The sequence below is a fragment of the Hyperolius riggenbachi genome, chromosome 3, assembly GCF_040937935.1.
Source record: "Hyperolius riggenbachi isolate aHypRig1 chromosome 3, aHypRig1.pri, whole genome shotgun sequence".
Taxonomy (NCBI): Eukaryota; Metazoa; Chordata; class Amphibia; order Anura; family Hyperoliidae; genus Hyperolius; species Hyperolius riggenbachi.
This window is the reverse complement of record NC_090648.1, coordinates 237,703,085-237,728,617: the sequence shown is the minus strand read 5'-3', so window position 1 is coordinate 237,728,617 and position 25,533 is coordinate 237,703,085. Positions and strand designations below refer to the sequence as shown.

Here is a 25,533-nt window from a genome sequence, read left to right as displayed (position 1 = left end):
TTTCATTGACTTTAGGTTATCACCCTTGTGTGACCCATCATACTACAGTGTTGTTTTATTAATTTTTTGTTTGTTTTAAGAGCATTGTGGTGGTATTTCAGTACTTACAGCTGACCACTCACCAATGTAATACTAGGTCAAACAAATGATCCTCTAGAGTAAACTTTGAGAACGTACAACTGGCTTCTGAATACTGAATTCCTATCTATCTATCTATCTATCTATCTATCTATCTATCTATCTATCTATCTATCTATATATATATATATATATATATATATATATATATATATAGTCAACGAGAATCTAACACAAATTTCATACTGCTTGCATTTGGCCCATTTAAAACACCTCCTAGCCCACTTTCAAGCTGCATACAGTTTGCATTCAAATTGCAATGACGCTATAACTATTAGCAACCCATCTGTTCTGCAGAGCAAGAGATGGAATCTTCCTAATGGGAATATAGACCAGAATAAAGGTTCTAAATCTACTATTGCTAGTAGCATCAGATTTGAAAAGATTTCTGTTTTCTTCCAGGCTTTCTTCTTTGGCTTAATTAATGTCCAGAAATGCAAAATGCAATATTAAAGGCAAAGAATGAATATTTCGGCTGTTACTAGAAGTCTGTTTGTTTAAAACTGTGGTATGAAAATAGTTATGAAAGGACAACTGCAGCAAGAGGGCTATGGAGGCTGCCATATGTATTGCCTTTTAAGCAATACCAGTTGCCTGGCTGTCCTGCTGATCCTCTGCCTGTAATACTTTTAGCCATAGACATTATTGACATTATTGTCAGATCTGACAAGATTAGCTGCATGATTGTTTCTTGTGTGATTCAGACACTACTGCAGCCAAATAGCTCAGCAGGATTGCTGGGCAATTGGTTTTGCTTAAAGGAAAATAACTATGGCAACCTCCATATTCTTCTCACTTCAGTTGTCCTTTAAAGCACTGGACAAATCTGTTGTTATGCGATTAAACTACTCAGAGCCTTGTGCTGGCTGCCAAGAGATTTTCCAGGATGCTGGGTACAGTGTAAGGACTTTTTTTCCACATGTAATGCATTCTTGTATTGCCTTAGGACAACGCAAAACATGTTGCAGTTTTAAAGACATTTTACTATGGCTTGAGTTATAGTCCTCTGCATGTTTTTAGTAGTAGATGAAGGTTCATGGTGCGCCTCCGTAATTGCATGCGTGAATGCATAACATGGTGTGTATGAGGCCTTGGCAGCAGGCTGAGGGAAGCCATCACTGGAGAGGTTTACACCGCAGTTAACACTTTACCCAGACATACATTTTGTCATCTTCATGTGTTTTAAGAGAAGTATGCACTGTCCACAAAAAACACTGCTCCAATTGTGTGTGACCTTTAAAATTGTTGTATCTCTCATTTTCACACCTTGGCAGGAATGTAACAGATTTACTCAACATTAAGCAACACCCACTGTTGGCCATTTGCCTTAATACTTAACGGAGCTTTCTTTTAAGTAGCTTCTTCACAGTGGCGGAGTTCATTAATTTCTGGTCAAAGCATTAAAAGGTCGAACATAAAGATTTCATGTTGTTTAAAAGAAAAAAAAATGTGGAACATATTTACATAAAATGTTTTCTTAGAAAGAAAATAAAAGCAACATTAAAAAAGGTTAAAAGTAAAAACTATTTAACGAGTTTCCTCAAAATTGACATTTTGTGATGTCCTGTTTTTGCACTTTTCAGAGGACGTTTTAAAATGATTGGTCTTGCAGGCGGAAGATCGGAGTACACCCATGGGTGCCACAGGTGTGTGTGCTTCACACCCGAACATGAGCAGGGAGACGTTAAAGGAACTTTACTATATATAACTTAAAAAAAATGCTTATTTTCACAATATTCATTTAAAAATGATTGTCGAAGTTTTCCCTTAGTAAAATCTTTCCTGGTCCTGATTCACATTCATCAGGAATGGCAGCATGGTTACTGCTTGGCAGAGTCATCCACTGGCTTTTTTTTCCTCTGTGAAGTGACCTGTAATATCACATTACCTCCCAGAGTGCTCTGGAGTATAATGCTGAATGACATCAAAGCCTAGGCTAAACATCACTGGGAGGTTGAAGTAACATACCAATATACATCTATAGATGTAAGTAACCACTCTGAAACCGACACCAGGTTAATTAAAGGACAACTGAAGTGAGAGGTATATGAAAGCTTCCATGTTTGTTTCCTATTGTTGCCTGGAAGCCCTGCTGATCTATTTGGCTGCAGCACTGTCTGAATCACACCAGAAACGAGCATGTATCTAGTTTTGCCAGATTTTACAATAATGTCAGAAACAACTGATCTGCATATGATTGTTCAGGGTCTATGGCTAAAAGTACTAGAGGCAGAGGATCCGCAGTGCTGCCAGGCAACTGGTAAAGCTTAAAATGAAATAACTATGGCAGCCTCCATATAACCTCTGACTTCAGTTAGTATCCTGAATAATGTATTACGTTTTGCTGTATGTCATTGTGCGTCATCTTTAAGTTCAGAACTCTCCATTTCTTTGGTAAAGTCCCAATCAACCTGAGAAATAAGATCTACAGTGCAGCTGGAGTCACTACAGCCCTCATACAGTGGTGGATAGGAGTCTCATGGCTGTCTTGTTCCAGGTAGAACTCAAAACTGGTCATGCAGCCCAATTTGCCTCGTCATAAGGTTCACAGCATCCATAAACTGTACTTGGGTGTTGTTTGAGGTATTTCATATTTCTATGGCTCTAGGTTTCAATTAGTCTGTAAATCACCATATAAGCAAGTATAACGAAATCGGGAGTTAACAGGCAGCAAACATGACATTTGCATAATGTTTACTCTTAGGAGATCTAATGTGCTTTATTTGCTTTCTGCGTTTTGTAATACATTTCTATTTGATGTCAGAAGTGATTTGTATTTTATTCTATTTTGTTTTGGCCACTTATTAGGAATTTAAATCCATCACAGCAGAAAATATAGAATATGTATGAAAGTGGTTCTGTACAGATTATGAAGGTGTCAGTCAACCGACTTCCACAGTGGTTTTTTTCAGAACTGAATACCGGAGTGTTTGTGATATTTGCTTTTAGAAAGGGGCCTCCTCACAAATCACTTTAAAGCTCCTTGTGCTAATGAAGGTTTCATGGAAGGATTTGTGAGGTATTCTCAGAGTGATTATTAGTATGTGAGAGATAATCCTCTTTGATGGTGCTCAGATCAAGTTGCTTGCGTGGCACCCACACGGGAGATTTTGATTTGACCTTTTTTCTAAACTGCAGAAAAAGAAAGGTGGGATTTTTCAGCACCACGCCTCCTTTTAGGGTTTTTTACACTACAAGAACAAAAAGCATGTAACCAATGGAGGCAAATCACCTAATCAACCTCTCACTCCAGGTATTTCCTCAACACTGCAATCACCGCTGTTTCCAGTATCACTTTGAAAATTATTAAGCTAAGCTGTGATAAAATCAGTCCTAGAAATAGGCGTTTTTTTTTTTCTCAAAAGTTTCTTTTTAGTTTTCTTTCATTTCCATAGCCAATACTGGGACACTATCCTCAGCTTAGCTTAATTATAGAATAACATCAAGGTACTTATTGATGTACATTTTTTTTTTTACTTGTATTGATTCAGACTCTTGAATATCAAAGCTTCTAAACTACAGATCCTTGTAGTACAGAACCATAGATATCATGTGGAAAATGGGAGATGGAGAGAAAGAGACAAATGGAGAGAGAGAGAGAGAGAGAGACACAGAGTAAAGACATCTGCCAGTAAAATTTTTTGATTTTCAGCTTTCGTACTTGTGTCTGCAAATCCTCACAGTGATTTCCTGAACAGAACTTAACCTTTTGGGGACCAAGTACGTTGTATCAACATCCAGCAGGTGGTGCTACTGTTCTGACTGGACGTTGATTCAACGTCCGCATTAACGAACCATCCTGACGTGATCATGCCCACCGGAGAGGGGAGATTAAGCTGTCATATGACAGCTGACATCTCCCCTCAGTGATCAGCAGCCATCTTGTATGGCTTCTGATCACGTGATCACTACGATCGTCGTCGGATCGTAGTGATCAATTTGACAGCTGCGGCGGCAGGGGGGAAAGAAGAGGATCCACTCACCGCCCTGCCGTTCCCGCGACGATCGACGCCCCCCACCGCTCTTGCGGGCATCTCTGCTCCTTCTGACGTCAGCACCGGGTCCCGGCTTGATGATGTCATCAAGCCGTGACCCGGAACTGAGCTGCAGTAGGAGCAGAGATGCCGGCCGGAGCAGAGGGGTCCGCTGCGGCTCGTTGCTGGAGCATGGAAGGTGAGTGATTGCTGCTGACAAGGGGGGACACCTGGCCACACAGGGGGAAGACAGCCCAGCAATGCACACACATACTATCCAAAGAAACCCCTTATTGTGAATTATTTTCTAGTGTTTGCAATAACATTTGCAATATGTGTATCTTAAGTATTTACTACTACTATAAACTCCACCTATAGAGTATGCTCCTCCCCTTTGCACAACCTACAAAAGTTTCAAATTGAGAATAAAAACTAGTTTGCTATCCAAACAGCATCACATTTCTTCTTTCCAAAATTCTTCAGGTTCATACAGATTGAGTAGCAAACATGCTGCTCCACATGCAGAGATCTAAATAATGGCCTGACACGTGTTTTGCGGCGAAGAACCACTTCCTCAGAGGCATGTGAAATTCCAGACCTTAGAGCGTCTCATGGCTCTTTGATGCTTGTGTATTAAACATTTCACACCGAGTGTGTTCCTCTTCAGACATGAGGGTGCTAATGGTAGTTTAAAAAATATTTTTTTACCCATTAGAGAGAAACCATATTGTTCTAAACATTTCACAGAAATAATAGTAATTACATGTCTATAAATGGAATTGCATTGAATTATTGTACAATGTTGTAGTTAGTATGAGCTAATCTAATCTGATCAGGGTAGTAGAAAAATAGGACGTTTATTTCCCTTTGGAAGAAAATGTCTATTTCACAGCTGATCAATTTATTCTACAGACACTCTCCTCCTTGAGAAATTATGGCAAAGCAGGCCATTGATTTGAACAGATGATTGATTTGAAAGTATTTGATTGGCTGTTGGCTATCACATGATCAGGTCTCACTTCTGCTTCCTGTGCAGGTGAAAACAGAAAGTTGAAGAGAGTAGAGATTGGCAGTGAGGTGCCAGTAATTATGACTTGCATGCAGATTTCACTGTATCAATCAAATCAAATTTCAAGCAACAGACCTGTTTTCCATTGCCTGTGTTAGCTTTACATTGTGGGTACTATCAGTTGAACAGTAGGTATTTGACACATTAAGCAATGGATCCACAAAATTGTGGCACTGCAGTGGGCAAATATCTCTTATTTGAATTTACTACCCACACCTATATTCCCTAATGCTTATCTGTTGAAAGACAATAAACATCAAGTATACCAGCACTCTGTCTTCATATAAAGCATGCTCCTTTATTGAGCCATTATATCCACATGAAAACCGAAAATTGTTTCGGGGGCCTCGCAGGGTCCCCCTTCATCAAGGCGTGTGGTACCACACGCCTTGATGAAGGGGGACGCTGCGAGGCCCCCGAAACAATTGTCAGTTTTCATGTGGATATAATGGCTCAATAAAGGAGCGTGCTTTATATGAAGACGGAGTGCTGGTATACTTGATGTTTGTTGACTGAATGGTATGCCTATGCCATAATACCAAGCACCCGGCGCATTGGAGTTTTTGGTGTGCCTACTCACAATCTATTGAAGTTTGCAATATCTGTTAAAAGAGACTCACATTCTGAGTTTAGGCCCACTTAGGGATGTTAAGCTTGTGTTTGTATTTTTTTTTATAATCTTATTGCTTCCAGCTATATTTTTATGTGCATTAACATTTTAATCCCAGTGGCTTCCAATTCTTTATTCACAGAATATACTTTGACCAAAATAGGCAAGTTTACCATTGAGTGTTCAATACATCACCTGCTCAGAATAGGATCATTGCTGTTTTATTACAGATGGCATCAGCTGCAAGTCACAGAACTGGAAAACCAGTTAAGGCAGAAGCACACTGCATCCATCTTTTGCTGTGACTGAGGAAGGCTGGAGTCAGTGGGGGCTGCTTGTAGAACTCACATACATGATTTCTCAGGTTTTAGTCCATGGAAAGGAAAAGTAAAATAAGGAAATGGCTTATTTTCTGCACGAGCACTCCAGCCCATCAGTGACGTTGCACCAGAAGAGCAGTGCCATTTCTTTACTAGAGATGTATGTACAGAGATGTATGCAGTACTTGGCTGAGAGGAGAGTTAACTGCACTTAAAGAGGACCCTCGGTGGGCAGATGGGACACAGAGGCATGTTTTCTGCCTCATGACATGCCTCTGTTCCCCCACTGCCGCGATATAGCCCCCGAGATTAGCGACAATATTTGTCGCTATCTTGGAGGTAAACACAAGGAGAGGGATTCCCTGTTCAAAACGCTTGCCAGGGGCGTTCCTGCAGGGTTTCCAGAGCTGCTCTCTCTCCCTGGCCGCGTCTCCTGTCACTCCCCTGCCTCCCTGCATACTGCAAGAGACGCACAGTCTCACTTTGCAGCATGGTGACCCAGAGGTCACGAAAATGAAAGTGGGCCATTGCAGCTCACAGGAGCTGCGTTTTTTTGCGGCTACCTGATCCGCTCAGCCCCTCTAATCAGGTAGCCTATTTGTTATTTTTTTTTTTAGCCCACCTCGGCTATCACAGATGGATAAAATGTCTACAATACTCATGTAATTTTTATTGTACCAGTGCCAGTTTATTGCACCTTTTTTATGAAAAATGTAATGGCAACAATCAAAAGAGCTCCATTTGTTATTAGCACAGTGTTATCCAAATTGTTCCCCACCATGAGACATGTTGCAGTCTTTACTATTCCTTAATGCCTTGCATTCTATTAAAAATAGCTGAGTACAGGCTACCCTGCACAAAACATGGGAATCTCAGAAGTCATTAGAGTGTCAATAGTCTCCCAGATGCCTGTTATAAATGTTAAGTGGATGAGACCCCAGCAGTGCTACAATCAGGGCTGTGGAGTCTGAGTTGGAGTCAGATGAATTTTGTACCCACTCCATAACCTTGCAAGGGCTGTGGTACTTTAATACCTGGAGTCACAGTCTGTGGTTTCATAAACTGAGGAGCCGGATGATTTTTGTACTGACTCCACAGCCCTGGCTACAAGTCACACAGTTTGGGACTCAAAATCTTGGTGCATGAGAACACTAGCGTTGTGACGGGGGTGCGATCCGCACCAGGTGGGGTGATCCCAGCCTCCCTAGAGGGAGTGCGCTGGAGGTTAGAGCTGCGGGGAGGGCAGTCCGACCTTCCCTTCCTCTCCCCGGGTCGCCCTCCATGCTCCTTTAAAAAAAAAAAAAAAAAAAAAAACACTTTTCCCCCGGGGGGCCCCCTCCTATCCTCACCTCAGAGGGCCCCCTCCCATTACGAGCAGCGGTTACAGCAAAGTTCCGGCGAGGTATAGCAGAAGATAGAGGTCCAGCTGCCTCCCAGGCTATGCTGTCTCCTCTATGCCACTCGCACTGCTTCCTGATTTAGTGCGCGGCAATTACAAAGGAGACAGTGTAGACGGGAGGCAGCTGGACCTCTATCTTCTGCTTTGCCTCGCCGGAACTTTGCTGTACCCACCGCTCTCCCGCCGCTTGTAATAGGAGGGGGACACCCAGGTGAGGGGGAGCATAGGAGTCGGGGCCCCCACTGGCTGCTTATCCGGCTACCTAACTGCCCACCCGGCTACCTAACTGCTTACCCTCCCACCCGGCTACCTATCTACCCACCCGGCTACCGATCTGCCTACCCTCCCACTCGGCTACTTAACTGCCTACCCGGCTACCTAACTGCCCACCTGGCTACCTAACTGCCTACCCTCCCACCCGGCTACCTATCTACCCACCCGGCTGCCTAACTGCCCACCCGGCTGCCTAACTGCCCACCCGGCTACCTATCTACCCACCTGGCTACCTAACTTGCTGCCCACCCGGCTACCTATCTGCCAACCCAGCTACATAGGACAAAATGGGGCATGCGCACTCCCCTGGCTAGCTGCTGCCCCCCCGGCCACCCGGACGTGGCTGGCCCGCCCTGGGGTGGCAGCGGAGAGAGAAAAGAAGCGGCGGGCACAGCGGCACTGCCTGCCGCATCACTTAATTCTAAAGGGGGGAGCGAGAGAGGAGGAGCCCCAAGGTGAGGGAAGGGGGGGGGGGGGGGGCGGCGTCCTCCCTTCCCCACCGCTTCTCTTCTCTCTCCACTGCCACTGAGGACACCTATAGATCTGGCTATTTAAACTGGGGACACCTATAGACCTGGCTATCTATACTGGTGGGCACCTGTCACTACCTAAACTGGGGGGCCCTGTCATTACCTAAACTAGGGGCTCCTGTCACTACATACACTGGGGGGCTCCTGTCATACCTAAACTGGGGGGGGGGTACCTGTCACTAACTGAACTGGGGGGTGCCTGTCAATACCTGAACTGGGGGCACCTGTCACTACCTGAACTGGGGGGCCCTGTCACTACCTACACTGGGGGCTGCTGTCACTACATACCCTGGGGGGCCCTCGTCACTACCTAAACTGGGGGGTATCTGTCACTAACTAAACTGGGGGGCTCCTGTCGCTACCTAAACTTGGGGGTCCTGTCACTACCTAAGCTGGGAGGCTCCTGGCGCTACCTAAACTAGGGTGCACCTATCACTACCTAAACTATCCAGGCCAGCCAGCCCAGCATCACAACCAGCCCAGAATCACTGTCAAAAAGGCCACAGCATCACCACCAACAGTCAGGCCAATATTTACTTCAACCATCCAAGCACAGCCCAGCATCACTGCCAGCCTGGCCACAGCATCACCGCCAGGCCTTTCAGCCCACACATCATCCCCAATCCAGCCAAAAACCGTATTGCATGGCACAGCAGTCAGTAGAGGAGAATTCAGAAGCCAGGTGAAAGGTGTCTACCATATTAAGTGGGCATTCTGCCTATTTATGTGAAATGCTGTTTATTTATGTTCTAAACTTTAAAGAACTGCTGAATTTGTCTTCTTGGGGGCCTCATGGTTACTGAATTTGTCTTTTTGGCGGCCTCATGGTTACTGAATGTCTTGTTGGGGCCTCATGATTGCTGAATTTGTCTTGTTGGGGGCCTCATGATTTGTTGGGGGCCTCAAGATTGCTGAATTTGTCTTGTTGAGGGCCTCAAGATTGCTGAATTTGTCTTGTTGGGGGCCTCATGATTGCTGAATTTGTCTTGTTGGGGGCCTCATGATTGCTGAATTTGTCTTGTTGGGGGCCTCATGATTGCTGAATTTGTCTTGTTGGGGGCCTCATGATTGCTGAATTTGTCTTGTTGGGGGCCTCATGATTGCTGAATTTGTCATGTTGGGGGCCTCATGATTGCTAAATTTGTCATGTTGGGGGCCTCATGATTGCTGAATTTGTCATGTTGGGGGCCTCATGATTGCTGAATTTGTCATATTGGGGGCCTCATGATTGCTGATTTTGTCTTGATGGGGGACCTCATGATTGCTGAATTTGTCTTGTTGAGGGTCACATGATTGCTAACTGCGAGACTATGGAAAAAGCTGAATCATCATCATATGAGACAATAGCTACTTTTTAGCTTTTTAAAACAGAAAATAAAACTGGGAGGTTCTAAAAAAATGAATACATTTTTCAGGAGTAGGATGGATGAAATTGTTTATCTTCACAGTTTATTTTCAACTTGGATTTTCCATAATGTTCATGTATGAGTTAAAACATTTGTATTTAGTTTAAATTGCTGTTGCCACTTTGCGATAGATAAGTGACTTTTGGGTTGCAGTTTGGGCACTCGGCCTTCAAAAGGTTCGCCACCACTGTCCTAATCTAATGTCCCACCATTGCTAAATGCATGTAAATTTGTCTCCACCCATGACTACACCCACATTCTGGTCCATGACCACACCCAATTCTTCCATGACCGCACCACTTCTTCCCCCTCCCCTTTTTGCCTATCTGCCCACCTGGCTAGCTACCTGCCCACCCTCTCACCCTGCTAGCTATCTAACCTATACTGGGGGCAGCTACCTATCTAACCTATACTGGAGGCACCTACCAATCTAACCTATACTGGGGGCAGTTACCTATGTCATCTATACTGGGGCACCTACCTATGTAACCTGTATTGGGGGCACCTACCTTGCTAGACTATACTGGTGGCAACTATACTGGCTACCTATATTGGAGGCACCTACCTAACTAACCTATACTGGGGGCACCTACCTATCTAACCTATGCTGAGGGCAACTATTCTGGCTACCTTTATTAGCCCACTGCCTTGCTGTTACAGTTACATTACAGTTGCTCCCATCCATGTGATGTCATGTCCACACCCATTTTTTTGCCGCTGCGCGTTTTGCTTTTTTTTTTGGGAGGGGGTTGTCGGTAAATTATCTGCACCGGGTGTCAAATACCCTAGCTACGCCACTGCATGAGAATACATCTGGTGGATATGTATAGTGAATATAGTTCACTTTCTTTGCTGAAATGCATGAGATTCTTTTGTTTTTAGAGCATAGGACATGCTGTATACAGTATGGCCATAACCTGGCTAGTGATGAAGCTTTCTTCAAAATACTTTTACAGCAGCATGGCAAGCTTTGCTGATATTTAACCTCTTGCCGACCGCGTCACGACGATGGGCGTGCCCGCAGCGGCAGCCCCAGGACTGCCTACCGCCGATCAGGGTAAAGTCCTGGGGCCAGCTAATGCAGGAGATCACGTGCAGGCTGCGCGCGCATCTCCTGCTTGGGGGGGTGGAGCTCTGCCTCACCTTCAGTCTCCAAGCAACCATCGCTGCTCGGGAGACTGTTAGATGGCGTGATCGCCGTCTATTTGCTGCGATCGGCAGCGGCGCTGTACTGGGGACAGCCATGTGACACGGCTGTCCCCCTGGGACACTGGAGAGCGATCGGCTCTCATAGGTAGAAGCCTATGGCAGCCAATCGCCATGATTGGCCGGCTGTGTGGAGAGAGGGAGGGAGGGAAAATATTGAAAGAAAGTCGTTTTTGGTAAAACAATGATAAAAATATTTGTATAAAAAAAAATTAAACATGGGGAAGTGATCAGCCCCCACCAACAGAGAGCTCTGTTGGTGGGGAGAAAAGGGGTGGAATCACTTGTCTGCAGCTTGGCCTTAAAGCTGCAGTGGCCCATTTTACTAAAAATGGCCTGGTCACTAGCGGGGTTTAGCACTGAGGTCCTCAAGAGGTTAAGAAGCTATGCAAATGGCAGAAAGAACACAGTATACAGATGAGACTGAAATCAAATACCTCACTGAATACACCTGGACAGTCTACATGTTATGTCATCAATATCATTTAAATGATGTAGTTTGGTACAAAAGCAATGCTATAAGAGAGGTATGAAAACTGTACGGATAGATACAAATACTGTGTGCTTTGTGCGCAAGGTTAATGTCTGTAGCACCTTCTTTTGTTAATCGCAATACTTCACAAAGAGAAAATTTAATTTACTCACCTGGAGAAGATGGTGGATCCCATACAAAGAGGGGGCTGCAGGAGCCATCCCCCCATAGGTAAGTAATGCCAATCACCCCAACCCTGCCCTATTACCATACTCTAACCCATACTAAATAAAAACAATACAAGAAAACACTCAGCAAGTGTTGCAGTTGTGGAAAGTTGGGGGAACAGTGGAATGTTGATTAGTAGCTATTTTTGGTTTCTGATTACTTCCCAGCTTAGTTCTGAAATGGGACTTGTCCCAGTGTTGTGTACTTTCACTGCAAACTCATTTGTAGTCATTATGGTAATGTTCTTTAGTCAAATAACCATTGCATGCTTACGTGTGCTTTCCAGCTGTGCACAGTTATGCATTGCTATCCCTTGGCATAAAATTACCTGTGTGTGAATTCCTGGGTTATTAATGATTTCCACACTGCTAATCAGAAATAATTCACTGTTATAATAAAATCCATTATCAGCTGTATGGTGACAGTGGGTTCATTCTGTTGTAAAACAAAAGCCAAATGAGTCATGGTGGATGGATAATTGTAAGTTGGTTTTGTGGCCATGACAAAAGGTTGGCAGATAATCTAGTGGAATTCCCCCCAAAGGTCACAAAACAATTTGAGAACATTCTGGTAAGAGTGCCACTATTCTATGTCTGTGTCAGTGAATTACTGTGAGAAGAGGGGTTGTAAATATGCTAATACATAGTGTCATTAAATGTTCTCCATGCAGGCCATTTTTTTTTATAGAATTTGGTTTATTGATTCATTTGAATTTTCTTGGATTCTTTGCTTTACTAGATTTGTTTATGGTTTGTATGCTTTGTTGGTACTTAGCTGAATTGTTTTTCTTTTTCAGTTTTGTTTATAAATTATTTAACCTTTTCGGGACCGGCCACCTACCCCCCCTTAAGGACCAGGCATTTTGCGCGGGAAGGGGGTGCGCGCGTTTGGGGGGTCAGGCGGCCGGATCCCGTGTGTGGCTGGCTAGAGTGGTGTCCCCCATGGTGGCCTGTGCCTCCCCCTTCTGCCCGCAGCCTTCACTTACCTTCCAGGCTCCAGCGATGAGCCGCACGGGACCCTCTTCTCCGGCCGGCATCTCCGTTCTGTCTGAAGATCAGTTCCGGGTCGCGGCTTGATGACGTCATCAAGCCGGGACCCGGCGCTGACGTCAGATGAAGCGGAGATGCCGGCCAGAGCGGAGGGGGGCGCCGATCGTCGCTGGAACGGCAGGGAGGTGAGTGGATCCTCTTCTTTCCCCCCTGCCGCCGCAGCTGTCAAACTGATCACTACGATCCGACGGCGATCGTAGTGATCACGTGATCAGCAGCCATACGCGATGGCTGCTGATCACTCGGGGGAGATGTCGGCTGTCATATGACAGCTTAATCTCCCCCTCCGGGTGCGCACGATCGCGTCGGGAGCGGAAATTGCGGGCCGGCGTAGATCCTACGCCGCATCAGGCTAGAACAGCCACAAGTGCGGCGTAGGATCTCATTAACATGGTCCCGAAAAGGTTAAGCAATAGACCTTAGGTTGATAAACAAATGAATGTGAGAATTTGTATAACATGGCTGCAGAAACCTCACCCCAACTACTTTTCACATTTACAGGACTCCTCGAATGCAAATAAAAAAGACATGCATTTACCTCAGTAGTGGGAAGCCTCTGGATACTCCAGAGGCTTCCCAGATACTCCTGCAGCCCACTGATCCAGCACATGGTTCCTCTTAACCAATTCAACTCTATACTCAGACCTTAAATATGTTTACTCTGGTTGTGAGTACCCATAGACGAGCACATCCATACCAGGCATGTGCGAGTTAGGTTCACCCATGCTCCGTAGAACAAAATGGTCGTGCATGGAGGAAAAAGCCACCTGCTGGGCATGTGCAGACACGCCCAATATAAATGTGCTTGTCCTTCAGGCAGCACAGCCAGGAGATGAAGAGGGTCTCAGTGCTGAACTAGTGTGTTAAACAAAGGTTTCAGAAAGCCTTTGGATCATTTTTTTTTTAATTTAAGGAGTGCTATAATGTTGCCACTGTTTACTACATTTATAGAGATTTTCCTAAATGAAAACTATATATAACCTGCTTTCATTGGTGGTAGTATTTCATGATGTGTTTTTGGATTGGGCATTGAATAGGAACAACATTTGCTATATATCCCTTTTAAGGATATCCCAAGGCGGGAAAAGAGAAGAGTTATACTTACCTGGGGCTTCTACCAGCCAGGTGTAGTCTATCATGTCCATCTGAGCCTTCCTGATCACCTCTGTTGTGCCCATGCCCCTCTCCAAAGGATTGCCAACTGTAGATGGGAGTGCTCTATGCATGCAAAGCTAAAATCTTTATGAATTTTTCTACCTAGTGAGCTTTCAAAGGGGGGCCAGCGGCAGAATGGAGGGACCTGATAGGCTGCACAGGGCTGGAAGAAGCCCCAGGTAAGTAAAACTCCATTTTGTTTTCTCCAACCTTAGGATTCCTTTTGGCCGGTTTGACACCTAGCCATTGTGATAGCAGTGTGATGCTCCGCCCCCATTGCATAGCCACAACAAACTTCTTTTATATGACCCTACGGCAGAGTGCGCTGACAGGATCATATGCTTTGTGCCACCTCCTGCACCGCCACCACCAACATATTTAAAATCCTTGCATTGCCCATTGAATTACACGATTTACACGTCGCCGTGGAAGTCTGATAAAGCCCTGTTGATTTTGCAGCAACTCGGCGGCTTATCGGGTATGTGCGGCGAGACACATTAAGTGTGCTAGATCCCCTTGCCTTGCATTGTCGTTGCGTTTCCCTGTGGTAAAACAGGATAACACAACACACACTTGCAAGGCAAGTGTAAAAGGGACCTGAAACAAATTTTGTCTTTCCAAAGTAATTATCTGCAGAAATCTATAGCTCATTTCTTGTAGATTGCATGTGTGCCCAAATGAGCACACTTTTGACAGCTGCCAGTCAAATGATCGCAGTTTGAAACAGTTTGGTACACTACAGCCTACATTTAGTCATAATTTATATTTAGCACCGGCCCCTCCAAGCATGCTTTCTCGGGTCTGTAGTGTAGTATTTATTTAAAAAAGATGCAATATGCTGTAAAAAGAACTTGCTATGATACAGTGCATCTGAATTGAGGTCTGGTGCCCATCAGAATAGTTTTTCTAAGCGCTTTGTGATTTTCGATGTGTGTTTGCACACTGGAGCGATGTGATCTAGTAAAAATCCCCCGTACCGTTGCATTAGCAAGAGCTTTTAAAATTGCTAGCATTTAAAAGGCTCTTGTAGTGTGCACCAGCCCTGAGAGTGCTTTTTCAGAAGGCTTGTGTAAGAATATGATAACACACCAAATCCTCTCCTCTACAAGGATACAGAAAGTATGTTCAGTATTAGGGGTGGTTAGTGAGATGCAAATACTTCTGAGTTGATGCAAGATTGTGCAAATTTTATATGAAAATATAAAAAACTCTAAATTGGACCAATTGATTCCATTCATGGTATAATCTGATCAGTTAATTTGAAAGCTACATGAGTTTGCATAATCTTGAAACGACTCAGAAGTGTTTGCGCCTCATTAAAGGAACACTATCTTAAAAAAACAGTAACATTTAAAATATATGTAAACACATACAAATATGAAGTATGTTTTTTTCCAGTAAAATTAGCTATAAATTGCTTTTCTCCTATGTTGCTTTCACTTACAGAAATCTAAAAAGAACTGACAGGTTTTGGACTAGTCCATCACTTCATTGGGGAATTCTAAGTATTTCATTTATTCTTTACAAATGCTCTATACAAAGATGCAGGTCGCCTCCCCTACCTGCTTTTTTATGATAGTGGTCCTTTAACCATCCCTATTCCTCCATCCCAGGTGATTAACAGTACTACAAAAAAAAAAAAAGGTCTTCTGGCCATCCGTGTGTATAAATGTTTCAATAATTGTTTGTCGGAGCTTCTCAAATTAAAATGTTCCTGCAGCATTAGCTTATTGTTAAGGAGTCATTCCCCTCTTCCTCCATAAACATTACAACAGTCATTACTCTCCTCCCCTCCAGAGAAAGAAAATTTAGCAGACCTTAACCCCTATATGAGAAAAGTAGTAATTGTTGCCCCTAAGTAACAAGTGCAGTCATTTTAACAAGTATGGCCACCATATCCACACAGATCATGTGATCATTATTGCCCCTCTCCCGTATACCTGTGAACCCATTATGTCCCTCACATAGTGTCCCTCATACACTGCTTGCCCCATACTTTGCAGTTTTTATATCTCCACATAGTGCAGTAATTATGTCCTCACAGTGCGTTCTTTATTTCCCATAGTACTGTCTCCTACAGAGTGCAGCCTTTTTTGTCCCTTACATAGCGCTGTGCTCTATACAGTGCAATTTTTTTTATATCCCCACATAGTGCTGCCACCACCAAAATGCAATATTTGTGTCTCACATCGTACTGATCCCAAACATTGGTGTTCAGTATGGTTTGAAAATTTAAACTCTATATTCACCAAGTACTTAAAGGAAACCAGAGATGAACGCTTTGGCACAAAATAATCATAACACCCGATAGATTTTACAAAATAAATACTATATCTGGTATTTTCGCCACTCTGGTGTGCTGTTTTTTGTTTTTTTTCTTTTACTAAAACTCCATGCAAAATACAGTTCATCAGAAAAACATATTATTTAGTGGGCTGTGTGCAAAATTAAATCACCATTTTTAAAATCCTCTTATGACAAATAACAAATATAGATTATGACTAACAAATATACATTAGCAGCTCCTCCCATCTCATCACAGCTCTCTGTGATGCTGCAAGTATACAGAACTGGAAAGCAGAGCCAGAAGGGGGCAGGCTTGGGCTTGAAAAGACATCAGAGAAGACATACTCAGTGATAATGATTCCTGAGCAAAGCCAAACTGAATGCTCAGTTGGGGATTTTATCAGGGCTGCTAACAAGCAGGCTGAGCTGTGAAGGATGAAACAGAGAGCAGGGGTAGGTGTTTTCTCTAATGTCCCCACTGACATATATGGTAAAATACAGGAGGGTGATTCATCTCTGGTTCAATTTAAGCCACTCCTCAGTCTCAACCTCTCTTCAACCTCAAGCGTCTCACATAGTTGCATGCCAAAGCCTCTATTCAGCACCAGGTGATGCGCTGTGGTCAATATCAATCAGTTGATTGCATCACTAGAGGAAATGGGACAATTTTCTCCCTAAAAAAACGGACTATTTTCTCTTTTAAAAATTGAAAATTGGGACTTTTTTGTTCTCTGGTGGTGTCAAAAATGATATGGACCCCCTGAAGGGCTGTCACAGAAGCCTGGTTTAAAAACCCTACTTTAATAGCTATCTGTAGTAAGCACAATACACATTTATATGCACAAGTCTCTATAATTCCATACAAAATGTCACAAATACAAAGTACCTATGTACTAATATTTCTAGACCCAATTATGAAGGCCTTTTCCCAATTTTATTGTTGTATTTTTCTTTAACAGCAATGTGCTGCTGTTCCGGTGCCTCAGTGGCATTATAAAAGTTTTAAAAAAAAGCCGCTGCTAGAATAGTAGCTATCAAAAATGCAGTGTAATGGTTTGGTGAGTCAAACAAGACAAACTGTGACAGCAGCCTCACTACAGACCTGAGAAAGCATGCTTGGAAGGGCCTGTGCAAAGTGATGCTAATGTGGTAATTGCAAGCAGTTTGATTCCTCTAAGCTGACTCTTTAAAGATTAATGTAGCACAGGAGAGCTGCAAGCACAATAAGATACATACTATCTTGCTGGCGTTGAAGGTTATAAAGCAGACGCTTGCTGCTTCTGCAAAGCCTTTTTGATGTCTGGTGCAGAGAGGTTCCTAGACATTTAGCTGTCATTCGCACATCACTTATATTACTATGCTGCAAAACATTTCTACATAGCTTTTCGCTTTTCTGTGCTATTATTTTTATGTAAATTGTGAATGTGTAGAGCATAAAGTAACCATTTTTCACCATTACACTTTTGCCATATTTGTATTTCTGTCAAGGAGGCTAGTTTCTCAAAAGATGTGAAGAGAAGTCTGGAGTGAAGCAGAGCTGCTGCTCAAAGCAACCAAACAGGTTTCACCTGTCAGCTGAAACAAACATTCTGATTTGTTCTTTTAAAGCCTTCAGTCTTTGCTTCAGTTTTGCTTTGCCATCTTCTTCATACATCTCTTCACCTAGTTTGTTTTTTACAGAGAGAACTTCTTAGAATTGGATTCAGTATTACTGCCCTTATCTGTGTACGCGTTGAAGGGAACCATCTCTGACTTCCTTTTCTCAGCGTTAGTGCCTACAGCAGCACAAAACCTGTGACCTGCGAGGGTCGGTAACAAGGGCAATAGAGCAGGCACATTTATCTGGCCATTAGAACACACACAATGGGAATCCTAAGGCCATCACAAATAGAAAGGGGAATGGACTTGCATAAGTGATAGAAGAGCTGGGGTGATCTGAGAGGTTGAATGGGAATGAAGATGTGGGGTTGAGATTATGGAAAAGGCAAATTAAAGAGGTGGGATTACCTAGGAGTTTGGGTCCCTGCAAGAAGGAGGTAAGGGGCTGGGAGGTGTAAACTGGTGTGGGAAAGTAAGTGGTGAAACCTGGGAGGTTTGGTAATTGGCGAGGAAAGAGAAAGACCTGGGGAGGGATGAGGAAAAAAAAGAGGCAAATGGTGGGTGTAAAAAAGGATTTGCATGAGGGATGCAAAAATAAAGTGAAAAATAGGACCTGCAATGATCTGGGAAAGGAGATAAAATGTGTTGTGCTTAAAGGGGAACTGAACAGAGAGGTATATGGAGGCTGTCATGTTTATTTCTTTTTAGACAATACCAGTTGCCTGGCAGCCCTGCTGATCCTCTGCCTCTAATACTATTAGCCATAGCCCCTGAACAAGCATGCAGCAGATCAGGTGTTTCAGTGGTTCAGACTTATAAGTCTGATCTGACAAGACTAGCTGCATGCTTGTTTCTGGTTTTAATGAGATACTACTGCAGAGAAATAGACCAGCAGGGCCGCCAGGTAACTGGTATTGATTAAAAGGAAATAAACATGACAGCCTCCCTATACCTCTCTCTTCAGTTCCCCTTTAAGGGAAGGGTTAGACGGGAGAGGTGATAATGATTGTGAGAGATAGGATGGGAAAAAATGTGGGAACAAAGGGGGTGACTGGTGCAAGTGGTAACTGAGTGGGTACAGGATGGCAGTAATTGATGAGATAAAAGATGTGGGAGTATGGAGAAGCAAATAAAGAAGGTGGAATGGTAGGGCAATGGAAGGGAGGTGGGGGGGATAGAAGGGAGAAGGGAGGTGGAAGAGTGGAAACTGAAAAAGACAAGTAAATTAGGTGGGTAGGGCAGTTTAATTAACACCTGTGACCACGTAGAACACATGCACAACCCTTGCCCTAACCATGGTGGGGCTTGTTACAGTTGTGAATACATTTTCTAAACGCTGCACAATGGGGATATGCATTCATCTATTATAGTGCAGGTAGTGTACAGGCCACACTGTGTACTGTATACCGTGGGTAGATTGCAAATATCCATTGACTCGTGTGAATCTAACTTTCCACTCTCTGGATTTGATGAGATTTGATAGTCTCCCTCTGTTCACGTACACTAGGCAGCTTTTCTTGTCACCCACTACCCACCAAAGATGCATGCTGTGTAAACAAACGATAAACAAGTCCTTTTTGACTCCTACATAGTTTATAAAAAAGCCCAAAGATTTTGTAAACCAGCTTTTATTTTCTTTTAATCTCCAGACGCTTATGCCATTTTCACCATGTTTATTACTTGTTACATGGGAAACAAACTGCTATTTTGTTGAGTGACTGGTCCATAATAGAAAAAAAACAAAAAACAAAATTACAGTTCTATTTGTTAAACTTGATACGTTAATAATACTGCACTTCTGAAGCTGTTTGAAACACGAAACATGCATTCTAATAAATATTAAATTGCGTACAAGAGCTGTGATGAACACAAACACTCCAATTATAAGCTCTTATTTTTTTGTAGTTCTGTTTTTAAACACTTACAAGTAGGTTTTGGGTTTTAAGCAAAACAAGGCATTATAATATGACTCTGCCTTGGGCAGCCTGGCTTCAGGCACTGTATTACTTTCTGCAGGCAGTAGGGTTTATAGTGAAAGCTCTGTGCTGTGACAGTTGTCAGGTGACTATTGTGTAGTCCAGCCAAGGTTGCCCTGGCAACATTAAGATATTGTCCTTTGAATAGTGGAGATGAGCGATCGGTTGAAAAGTCTATTAGAAATGCTGCTATTGAGAAGCACATGCATATTCTGATTTGTGATTGCTGTGTACTGTGCCTGCAATGCCAAATATTTCACTTTTCCTTTGTAAAGTGTGTAAATGGATTCTCCTAATTTGGTGATCAAGCTTAAGAATGTCTTGTGAGATCTGTATCTGGAATTGGATTCATTCAGCAATTCCGCAGTGAAAGCAATAGTGCCTGATTGGGATATAGACATGTGCAGTATGGTTATGGCATGGGTAGTGATGGACTGGTGCGTGTATATGTATTTATTAAAAATCCTCTGCTATATGAAGGGGGAATGAATTACTGTGTTGATTCTGAATTTTTCTTCATTTGAGTACAATCTGTCAGGAGGAGTCCTTCAAGTATCATCATTTAGGTATTTGTAACGATTGTGGAATTCTCTCCGTGATCAGCGCACAAGACGTGCGCTGACACTGCAGAAAACCTCCACAAGCGTATAATTTGAGGGAACCTAGCAAAAGGTGCAATGCACCTGTAGAGGGAAATTCCTGTCGGCAGGTGGAGCTGTGGAGTGCAGAGGAACAGCTCCTCTGCCCTGCCACAGACGCCAGACAGGAATTGCACGAAGGGAAGAAACGCAGGGCAAGATAGCCCTGAAAGAGAGAGACCAAAGCGACAGAGGGTATGTGTGTCCACCAATCTGGTCGCCACCCTGCGACGGCGGACACACAACCAGGAAGATAAAGTGAGAAGGCAATCGCCAGAGATGGCGGTTGCTAACAGTGACACAAGACCGAATAAGCACAGATGAGGAATGTATGTATGTCCACCAATCTAGCCGCCAACCTGCGACGGCGGACACACAACAGAGGAAACCAAGCAAGAACGCAATCGCAAGAGAAGCGATTGCGAAAGAGAATGAGCACAGGGATAGAATGTATGCATGTGCCCCAATCTAGTCGCCAACCCACGACGGTGCACACACAACAGCAGATATGAAGTAGGAACGCAATCGCGAGAGAGGCGATTGCCAGAGGTGACACAAGGCTACAGCAAGGCAGAGCACGAGAGTAGCAAAGGCACAGCAAAGCATACAATGAGAAGATAAGGAAAATAACAAACGCTAACTAAACGCGAACACCGCACTCATTCGCAACAGCGAACGCGTTTTCTGTGCGGTCTCTGCGTGATAAGCACAACAGAGACAAGCACGCCTAACTAACCACGACAGACAAACATGAAACAGAGGATGCGAGCGCTTGCTTAACGGTTACCTCACCGAGCCTCCAGCAACCGTTCGTAGCAGACAAGACAGATACACGAAAACAGGAATAAGTGAGAGATACGATCCACTGCTCTTTTGCCAGAGCGAGTGCAATCCAAGTATAGAAACAGAGCGAGCTGGATCCACTGCTCTTTCCGCCAGAGCAGGTGCGATCCAAGTACAGCAAGAGAGTTGGAGAGCAGAAGGATCCACAGCCGCTACCGCTAGAGGCTAGTGCGATCCAAGCACAACCGACAGATGAACAGAAGGGCCTACCAGTAACAACCGCTGCTCTGGTTAGTACCCCACAGACAGAACAGGCAATACAAATAATATAATCCTAACTGCTCTAGCAAAGATGCCTAGTGCAGTCCCAGGAATTACTCTAAGCTAATCTTCAAACAATAAGCATGGCTGACACTCCAGGAGTGTTTCACAGGACAAACCGTTATGACCAGCCAAGTACTGTGGGATCACATGGTATATATAGAGCAAGCCTACAAAGGATGTGGCTAGGCAATGTGCATGACAAACGTATGCAAATTCCTCAGCAGCAGCAAGCTGCAAAACTGACAAATGGTCTCTCTTCCAGAGACTTGATGCAGACCTGAACAGTGGTCAAAAAGCTGCCTGCCTGCGCAGGCAGCCGAGCGGATCATCACAGTATTCAAGACTTACTCTCTTATGTAGCCTAACCCTAACCTCACCCTCTTCCCATACCGAATCCCTACCATTTCATCCCTCGTGCCTAACACCAAACTTAACCTTTGCCTTATATTTGCTCCCTCTTCTTAATAGCTATAACCTTAACCTGACATTCATCGTTTCTCTCCCTAATGCCTAGTCTAGGGCCAATTTAGCGGGAAGCCTTGTCTGTATGTTTTTTGGGATGTGGGAGGAAACTGGAGTGCCCAGAGGAAACCCATACAGACCCGGGGAGTACATACAAACTCTGTGCAGATAGTCAGGACTGAGTCAGCCACTTACATACCTGATATTTAACTCTTTCAAGCAGAGAAAGAAAAAAAGGAACACAGCATAGTTATTTGTGTGCTAGGCACTGTACATATACACATCTATCTCATTATTTCACACGTCACTTCGGGTATCCTTTAACTCGATCAATTACCGTGCTCTGCTGTCTTTCAGTTACCAGCACTTCAGTTGGCCTGAGGAAGTGAGCAGAGGCCCATGAAACATGTTGCCAGTGCGTAATAAAATGTATTTTATTAAATACAAATCAAATCAAAAATAGCTCTATTGGCATGACCAAGATTCATACAGGTATTGCCAAAGCAAAGGGGAAAAGGGGGGCATTGAAGGGGGTGGGTTAGGGGGACAATGGCTAAGCAGTCTGTGGACATTTTTTTTAGGTTTACAGTTCCGTTATGCTCCTCTCAGTCTGTGGCATGCTGTGACATAGCGTGCAGCGATTGTCACTGTGGATTCCTCTTCTCCCAGTAAGATATATGTTTTTCTCTCATCTTCTAATGTGAGAAAGTCTGGGAATAGTTCCATCAATTTCTGTAGTCAAGTGTTGTCTAGAGGTAAGTCACCTCTCGTATTTAATTTTTCAGTTTAATTTTAATACCTCTTTGGGCGCCTTTTACCCTGTTGTACATTTACCCTCTCTATGGAAGGACTTTGGTCCCCTTGAAAAGTGATATAGAGGGTATTTATTTTCTGGTGCGTGGTAATGTGGCCAGTGATGGGGTGCCATGATACCATGTGACACTTTTTTAATTGAGTTTTCGCTTTCCAGGCCACTTAAGTGAATTAGACTTTTGGAAAATGTTTATCCAATTGAATCTTGTTACTTTTGGACAGTGACTACACCATGGCTGCCATAGATGCCCACATTGTGCTACTAAAGGGCTGTTACTACAGAGAAATGCTAAAAGCACTGGATGCTTAGCTGCATCCATCTCCTGTGTGAATTAGCCCAAAGCACTACCTTTTATATTTTTTGGCAAAACTTCAGCACCCCGAAAAAGGTCTCTGCTTACCAACAAAACTGGAGGATATCTGTTATTACAAGCGTTTCCATTTGTTGGAAACCTCCATAATAGCCTTAGGGAAATTTTACATCGACTACCTCTTGCAGGTGATACTCAAATCTGGCCAAAATGAAGACATACAAGTAAGTCCACACTAACGCAGTGTTTACTCTGCCTTAGTGTGTGTCACCCTGTTTAAGCATTGCTGTTTATTACTTGATGCATTTTCTAAATGTTTTCTTTGCATTAATATAACTAAAATAGTTTTCAAATGTGTTTAATGACTAAACTTGAAGCTGTAAGTCTATAATGAAATTACCGTAACAGCCAGAGGTTCCCCCTGAGTCTAAACAAGTACCCCTAGTAATACGTGCACCATTGACTGAGAGCTGCTGAATTATGCCCATTACCTTTATTAACACAATTTGTTCCAGTTCATTTTGATAGTGTAGTATCTTGTTTGTGCAGTGCTAGAAACCTGTCACATGACTCTGATATAATTGCTGTAAGCAAATCTAAAGTACCATTTGAATATGTGTGATAACATTACTGGCTACAGGCAAGGACAAGTTGTAAAATGTTTGGGCTTAATTTAATTGAATCTATTTGAAATTCAAAGCTTGACTTTCAAACCTGAAAATCTATTTAAATTAGTAAAAACTTACTAAGATGAAAATGTGTTTGATTTTCCTACTATTTACAGTTTAAAAAAATAAAAACTGTTTATAGTTGATAGCGTTTGTGTTGGCAAAGGTTACGGCGCTGAAACGGAACATTATGTATTTTTTTTTCTTTTAAATATAGAAAGTACTATACAATATTTTTGCCCAATTTTACATTCAAATGTCTAATTTGGCAACATTGTGGATCCCCAGCTTATCACCATCATCTCGTGACTCGTGGCCAACATCCCATGATTGGGGTAGGTGTTTATTTTCATAATTATTTTCATAATTGACTTGGTACATTGGTCATAATTTTGATCACTGGCTGATCACGTGACGATCGGTGCCACAGTAGAATAGTGTGTGGGTTGCTTTACAATGCCTGCAATGTTTGTTGGTGCCTCCACTTTAGAGATGTAGGTTAGTTCTTGTCGCTTGTGCACCTGCACCCTCATTAGGGGTGTATCCTCACCTGCTGTTGGTGGTGGAATGGCAGAAAGTGAAGAAAAATGGTCCTAAAGAAGACACCGACCGAATTAAAAACTAGAGAGAGATTCTAGCCCTTTTTTACTCTATTCAGCTGGATATTATTAAAGACGTGATTATTATTATTTATTTATAAAGTGCCAACATATTCCATGGTGCTGATAAATACTAGGTTTACCAATCCACTGAGTTTTCTCTGTATCCAAAACTCTATTTCAGTGTACCTCTTTCAACTTGAGCTTGCCTCCTGTTTTTTTTTTTGTTTTATTAGCTGTATTAAGCCTATACAACTCCACACAGGTAGCTGTACTGATCTGGGCACAATAAGCCATCTGTTTGTACTTGACTACCACTTCACTAGCTTGAAGAAGCTTTGCATGCACTTGTATATTGTTTCTCGTTCCCAATTCCTTTTATAGTCCAGAGAACAGCTGAGCTGAGGACAAGGGGAGAACAGTGAGCGCTCATTCACATTAATGCAATGATACCGCATATATAATTTCAAATACAACTATGCAAAACTGTATTGTCAATGTAAACCAGTATACCTCATGCTTCCAACAAAGCTCTTTTACATCATTTCAAAGCGAGTTTGTTTGACCCATTTGTTTTAATTTTTGTTGTTTATTTATTGTGACTCCATAAAAAGATTCTTGTTAGTTACTTAATTTGTCACCTACCTACAATGTGTGTTCTCTAGATACATTGTAATCTGTCCACATTAAGTAAATTATTTGGGCAGGTAAACACTCATTTTGCTCTCCTGTCTCTCATGTTAATTCACCTCATGTGTTCGCTCTATTAGAGCCTGAGCCCACTGACGCAGTTGTCTTTTCAGCTACACGTCAATGTTACAAATGCTGAAAAGTGGACAGAAGCAGACACAACTGCGTTAGTGGGCTCAGGTAATGTTCATGTAGATTAGAACTGTTTTTCTGGCTGTAAAGTTGTAAAAGCTCTCGAATTGCACAGAAGGTTAGCCCGGACTATTTTCTTACTTGTTAGTTTTTGAATTGGTGTTATCATACAAACTGAAATGTAAACCGAGAGATTTTGGTTCCAAAATAACAATGGAAAGTCACATTTCAGTTTATGCTCCAGTCACTCCCCCTGGTCCCCGTGTCACATGCAGACTATGCATACAGAGTGTGCTGTAGGTGGTTGATAGTTTTGCCTTTCCTCATTTCAGCCACTCGCACTCCAGTCTTTGCTGATCTGCAGTCTGTCACATGCTGCCGTATTCGCCATCATTAAAGGGGATCAAGCACCACTTTTTTTTT

The 25,533-nt window shown here is 43.1% G+C and overlaps 1 protein-coding gene across 3 annotated transcripts in view; it reads left to right on the top strand.

Moving 5' to 3' along the window:
* The window catches only part of PLXNA4 (plexin A4), a 910,299-nt gene that overhangs the window by 274,713 nt on the left and 610,053 nt on the right, over positions 1 to 25,533 (top strand). Inside the window, exon 5 of one of the 3 annotated variants that reach the window (XM_068276021.1) lies at positions 23,907 to 23,975. The exons of the other annotated variants lie outside the window; for them this stretch is intronic. The gene's annotated coding sequence lies outside the window, so the exon portion shown is untranslated. Of the gene's footprint in view, positions 1 to 23,906; positions 23,976 to 25,533 lie in introns of those variants that run through there. 3 annotated transcript variants of the gene reach the window in all.